This window comes from Myotis brandtii, unplaced genomic scaffold (assembly GCF_000412655.1).
Source record: "Myotis brandtii unplaced genomic scaffold, ASM41265v1 scaffold4774, whole genome shotgun sequence".
NCBI lineage: Eukaryota > Metazoa > Chordata > Mammalia > Chiroptera > Vespertilionidae > Myotis > Myotis brandtii.
This window is the reverse complement of record NW_005368241.1, coordinates 72,903-79,791: the sequence shown is the minus strand read 5'-3', so window position 1 is coordinate 79,791 and position 6,889 is coordinate 72,903.

Below are 6,889 nucleotides of genomic sequence, written 5' to 3'. Positions count from 1 at the left end.
CCCCCCGCAGTGAGGTCTCCAGGGCGCAGAGGTGGGGATGAGGTAAGAGGGGGGCTAACGAGGTAGGTTAAGAGTCCGGTCACGCTTCGAGCTCGGAGGGGAGGGGGAGATGGGGGTCAAGGATGACATCCAGGTTCTGACCTGGGAACTGGGGGAGACGGTGTCCTGCGCCCCTTCTCGCAGGAGGCACCTCCACGGGAGCACGCCCTGGCCCGTGGCCCCTCGGGTCGAGCACACAGCCTGGGAGGGGAGTGTGGGCCCCACTCGTCTCTCGGCTCCCCCTCTGCTTAACACAACTGCAGCCACAGAGCGGGGCAGCCTGGGTCCCGGGTAGCAGCCCTGCACCCCGACAGCCGCAGCCTTCAGCGTGACGTACGATCCCACAGGAGACCCGGCGTCCTGTTCTCCTCTCACCTGCACCCCGACCCCCTACAGCGGACACGTGGGGGAAGGAGAGGCCCTTGTAGCAGAGCCCGGGTGAAGCGTGTGGGACACTCACATGGAGGCACCGGGGAGGCGCCCGCGTTTATCAGGTAAATGAATAAACAAGTGAATGAGCAAACCTCCTTGGCGGCAGCACTAGATGGGCCCAAACACATCCCAGGAAGGGGTGGAGCAGAGCACTTAACGCCATCGCTCCTGCCACAGCCAGGGAGAGGAGGGTCGGCTCCCTATGCCTGGTTTCCATTCAGCTCCTAATGTCACAGACTAAACACCGAGTGCCCTGCTTTCCGGCCAGAAGAAAAGTCCTCACATCTTTAAAGCCAGATCTCTGGCTGGATTGGGGGACCGTGTTCGTCAGCGTGACGTGCGATCCCACGGGAGACCCTGCGTCCTGTTCTCCTCTCACCCGCACCCCGACCTCCTACAGCGGACATGGTCCTATGGGGACACGCAGAGGATGTGAACGACGCCCGAGGAACCGAGCCTACATAGCTGCTGGGAGCATTAGGAACCGAATCTGGGGTCCTCCCCAGGCCTGGGACCCGCCACCGGAGGCAGGTCGGGGACGGCGCTCCTTCACGAGGCCGGCCTGACAAGTTCAAGCTTGAACGGTGTGTTATCACTTAACCAGGAACAAGCTCGCAGCCTCACCCCGTGACCTGCAAGGTCACCCACAGATGGGGGAAAGCCGGATCCCAGTCTCTGCCCTGTGGGGGTTCGGGGCCGGCGATGCCACGTGGCGGGGCGGTCCTGCCTGCGGCAGAAAGCTCAGCAGCATCTGGCCTCTGCCCATGGCGTGGCGGTCACTTCCTGGCCTCTGCCTGTTAGATGACAGCGCATCTTCCCTCCGTGATGTCACCCCGAGCCTCACAGGCCTTGCCGGGTCACCCCTGGCGAGAACCGCTCAATGGAAACACTCTTAGGCCCGTGTTCAGCCATGTGGATGTTTATGACATCATTCTCAGGCCACACAAAAGGATCAACTTAAAAATCAGCCTGCTACGGTTGGTCAAACATTTAATCGACTCACCCCTAATCCCTAGGCAGGGCCCGACCAAATGATTTCGGGGGCCCCACACGGCCCGTGGGCTGGAAGTTCCCACCCTGCTCCACAGGGTAATACAGATGTTCAAATCGCTTCCACAGCCAGAGACGTGGCCACGGCACTTAGCAAAAGCCTGACTGCTGTTTTAGAAACAGGCCCCAAACCCCGACGGGGAGTGACAGGTCTAATTCTTTCCTGCTACTCTAAACAGCACAGCGTTCTCACGAACAAGGCACAGCGTTTTGTATAAGCAGAGCCCGGCCTCCTCTGCAGCGGAGGGCAGCGCCTCATGAGCTCCTGTGAGAACGCTCCGGCTCGACCCAGAACAGCCCACGCCGAGTTCACCGTTCAGCCCTGATTACCACCAGGCGGTCGGGGCGGCCGAGTTCCCACAGCCAATTTCCTGTAAAAATCCCAAGTGGCTGACAGGGAGGGCGGTGCCCAGGAAAAGTCAGGGGGGTCATTTAGCACAGCAGCTGTCGGCAGCCTCCGAGGAGACGTGGTCAGGGCCTTTCATCCGGGGGTCGGTGAGGCCGCTGCTGTCTCCAGAGCACCCTGGCTGTGACCCCCGACTCGTCACGAACAGGGAGTGTGGCGAAGCACAGCGTTCTCACGAACAAGGCACAGCGTTTTGTATAAGCAGAGCCCGGCCTCCTCTGCAGCGGAGGGCAGCGCCTCATGAGCTCCTGTGAGAACGCTCCGGCTCGACCCAGAACAGCCCACGCCGAGTTCACCGTTCAGCCCTGATTACCACCAGGCGGTCGGGGCGGCCGAGTTCCCACAGCCAATTTCCTGTAAAAATCCCAAGTGGCTGACAGGGAGGGCGGTGCCCAGGAAAAGTCAGGGGGGTCATTTAGCACAGCAGCTGTCGGCAGCCTCCGAGGAGACGTGGTCAGGGCCTTTCATCAGGGGGTCGGTGAGGCCGCTGCCGTCTCCAGAGCACCCTGGCGGTGACCCCCGACTCGTCACGAACAGGGAGTGTGGCAAGATGAGCGGCCCGCGGATCGAGGTGACCCTTCAGCCCACGCCGAGTTCACCGTTCAGCCCTGATTACCACCAGGCGGTCGGGGCGGCCGAGTTCCCACAGCCAATTTCCTGTAAAAATCCCAAGTGGCTGACAGGGAGGGCGGTGCCCAGGAAAAGTCAGGGGGGTCATTTAGCACAGCAGCTGTCGGCAGCCTCCGAGGAGACGTGGTCAGGGCCTTTCATCAGGGGGTCGGTGAGGCCGCTGCCGTCTCCAGAGCACCCTGGCGGTGACCCCCGACTCGTCACGAACAGGGAGTGTGGCGAGATGAGCGGCCCGCGGATCGAGGGGTGACCCTTCTCCACTACCTGTGATCCGTGGATGCCGAGGGAGAACGGTGGCATTGTATGTGACCTCTTTCCAGAGGCAGCCTGGGAAACCCCTGCCCGGCTGCAGTGGCCGTAACTGGCGCTGTGTCCCTTCCCTGGTCGGTAGGTTCCTCCCAGGGGTGGGCCCACTTGCTAGGGACAGGAATAGGCTAGTTGCTATTTTAGAAAACTGGTCTCAACTCCCCAGAGTGACATTTCTAATTCTCTCCTCCCCTGAGTAACTAGAACCAAGTTCTCACAGATGAATGGCTTCTGTCCCTCAGGACTGAGTCAGGAGTTGGGGACACAAGTGGCCAAAATGCAGCTCCAGTTCTACTCCGTGGAAAGGGGTGTGGACTCCGCTGCCGGTGAGCATGCTGGGTCACTGGCAGGATCGAATGATGTTCTGGACCAGCATGACGCTCACTGGGTCAGACACCCAGCAATCGGTGACTCTGGTCATGATCCAGGGCCCAGTGGTCAGAGGGGTAGAGGTGCACGTCCAATGCCAGAGAGAAACAACATGATGGGCCATCACATCAGCGCGAGAGGCTCCGGGAGTCCTGTGAGCGACTCCAACCACCTGCGCGTTCACAGCCACCGTCCGAAGGGTTTACTGGTAAAAACCCTGCGGCCAACTGGGATGGGCTGGACTGTGCTCCACCCAAATTCCTCTGTTGAAGCTTTAACTTCCTCTACCCTCTGAGTTCTTAGCTGAGACCCTGTCATAGAAGACGGATCCAGAGAAAAAAAACGAACAGAAGTGGATTAGCATGCATTCATCATGCACACATGGGCGATACCCAGTGAAAAAGTAGTAACTCTGCACCGTGGCTTAGAACTCCAGCTTAAATTTCATCTTCAGCTGAAGACAAACAACAACAAAAAACAACACGTGTGGGTGGAGGCCAACGATGGGGCCGTTAGCAGGAAAGGCAAGGTCAAGAGGGTAAGGTTTGTCGAGCAGATTCGAGGAGGTTCCCTTGTGAATTAGTCACCCGCCGTCAGGCGCAGTGGGAGTCGCCTTACAATGGAGCGTTCCCACACAGACGCACATGTCCGTAACGAAAGGGAAACTGTTTTCAGAGCATCTATGTCCGCTGTTTCCCACAAATAATCAGCTCCAAACAGCCCTTATGTCAAAGAGGCATCGTTTGGGGGGGGTGGGGGGTGGTGGTGCATATTCTCCCTTCAACATGTACTTATCCCCCTGGCTCTTTCCTCAAGGTCACCTTGGGCTGCCCGTGCCCCTGCCCCTCCATTGAAGATGACACCTTCCCCGAAGGCTCTACCCTCTCTGCCCTTCCAAGCCCCAGGCCAGGAGGTGACAGCAGCTCTGTGGACACCGCCCTGGGCCACCGCACTGTCTCCGCTGCCTCGCCCATGCCCACCTGCTGCACACAGTGACAATTAGTCACCCGCCGTCAGGCGCAGTGGGAGTCGCCTTACAATGGAGCGTTCCCACACAGACGCACATGTCCGTAACGAAAGGGAAACTGTTTTCAGAGCATCTATGTCCGCTGTTTCCCACAAATAATCAGCTCCAAACAGCCCTTATGTCAAAGAGGCATCGTTTGGGGGGGGTGGGGGGTGGTGGTGCATATTCTCCCTTCAACATGTACTTATCCCCCTGGCTTTTTCCTCAAGGTCACCTTGGGCTGCCCGTGCCCCTGCCCCTCCATTGAAGATGACACCTTCCCCGAAGGCTCTACCCTCTCTGCCCTTCCAAGCCCCAGGCCAGGAGGTGACAGCAGCTCTGTGGACACCGCCCTGGGCCACCGCACTGTCTCCGCTGCCTCGCCCATGCCCACCTGCTGCACACAGTGACTCTGCAAACAGCCACTGCTGTGAGGGCGACATCTGTGTCCTGGGCTGATAGCGCTGTCCTGTCCGTGACGGAGGCGGGACATCTGTGTCCTGGGCTGATAGCGCTGTCCTGTCCGTGACGGAGGCGGGACATCTGTGTCCTGGGCTGATAGCGCTGTCCTGTCCGTGACGGAGGCGGGACATCTGTGTCCTGGGCTGATAGCGCTGTCCTGTCCGTGACGGAGGCGGGACATCTGTGTCCTGGGCTGATAGCGCTGTCCTGTCCGTGACGGAGGCGGGACATCTGTGTCCTGGGCTGGGCTGATAGCACCATTCGTGACGGAGGCGGGACATCTGTGTCCTGGGCTGATAGCGCTGTCCTGTCCGTGATGGAGGCGGGACATCTGTGTCCAGGGCTGATAGCGCTGTCCTGTCTGTGACGGAGGCGGGACATTTGTGTCCTGGGCTGATAGCACCATCCGTGACGGAGGCAGGACATCTGTGTCCTGGGCTGATAGCGCCCTCTGCAAACAGCCACTGCTGTGAGGGCGACATCTGTGACCTGGGCTGATAGCACCATCCGTGACGGAGGCGGGACATCTGTGTCCTAGGCTGATAGCGCTGTCCTGTGTGTGACGGAGGCGGGACATCTGTGTCCTGGGCTGATAGCGCTGTCCTGTCTGTGACGGAGGCGGGACATTTGTGTCCTGGGCTGATAGCACCATCCGTGACGGAGGCAGGACATCTGTGTCCTGGGCTGATAGCGCCGTCCTGTGTGTGACGGAGGCGGGAGACTGAAGGACACCCCCTCCCCTGCTCCTGGAGAAAGGGTCCCAGGTGGAGTGCCTGCATCCGGGTGAGCGATTACTGTAATGTGCTGTCTGCGATCAGGAATCACTTGCTTAAACAATAATGTAGGCATCTTTATGTCGTTTGGGCCTCTAATTGTATTTTTAGTGCCGTGTCTTTTAAGTCTTTATCCTCCTGTTCCCGTCTCTGTGAATTCTTGGAAAGAAGGTCTGTTATAGAAGATGTACTTCATCTCACTATATACCCAGAGGTCAGCGACCACTGACCCTGTGCCCTGAGTCTCACTCTAAAGTCTAGAAGGTGAGCCCCGAGCTCCCACCCGACGAGAGCCCCCACAGCTCATCAGACCCAGCAGGGAACTGGCAGGGACCCAGCTTCCCGCTCTGAGGCTCTCCCGCCCGCCCTGTCCTGTGTGTCTGAGAGTAAGTCAGCCTGAGCTGTGGTAACCACAGCGGCCAACGGGCTGGCGGGCGGCCTCCGCCCTCCCAGTCAGCATTCGTTTGGACATCTGTGTCCTGGGCTGATAGCGCCGTCCTGTGTGTGACGGAGGCGGGAGACTGAAGGACACCCCCTCCCCTGCTCCTGGAGAAAGGGTCCCAGGTGGAGTGTCTGCATCCGGGTGAGCGATTACTGTGATGTGCCGTCTGCGATCAGGAATCACTTGCTTAAACAATAATGTGGGCATCTTTATGTCGTTTGGGCCTCTAATTGTATTTTTAGTGCCCGTGTCTTTTAAGTCTTTATCCTCCTGTTCCCGTCTCTGTGAATTCTTGGAGAGAAAGTCTGTTACAGAAGATGTACTTCATCTCACTATATACCGAGGTCAGCGACCACTGACCCTGTGCCCTGAGTCTCACTCCAAAGTCTAGAAGGTGAGCCCCGAGCTCCCACCCGACGAGAGCCCCCACAGCTCATCAGACCCAGCAGGGAACTGGCAGGGACCCAGCTTCCCGCTCTGAGGCTCTCCCGCCCGCCCTGTCCTGTGTGTCTGAGAGTAAGTCAGCCTGAGCTGTGGTAACCACAGCGGCCAACGGGCTGGCGGGCGGCCTCCGCCCTCCCAGTCAGCATTCGTTTAACCTCACTGCCCTTGGCCATGGTTCTGCGGTTTCTAAGGAAACTGCATGGGCCCCATCAGCAGTTTCCATGAAGACCCCGCCCAGAAACTTCCCCACCGACATTCCTAGCTCACGCAGCCCCTCCCCTTAAAAAAACAAACTCCAGATCTTACAGGAGGGCTCTGCCCTGCGTTCTCACTGCTCTGACACTGGTCTGAGTTGTCCCCTTTATTTTATTTCTCACTTAATAGTGTATTCAGGGGACAGCAGGCAGGCCTCCCCCGCAGGCCCCCAAGTGGCTGAGAGAGCGAGGCAAGGGGGCTGGCCTGGCTTCACTGGGGTAGTGGGTGGGCCAGTGCCCCTGGAAGGAGCATGTGGGCATCCTATCAGCTTTCTG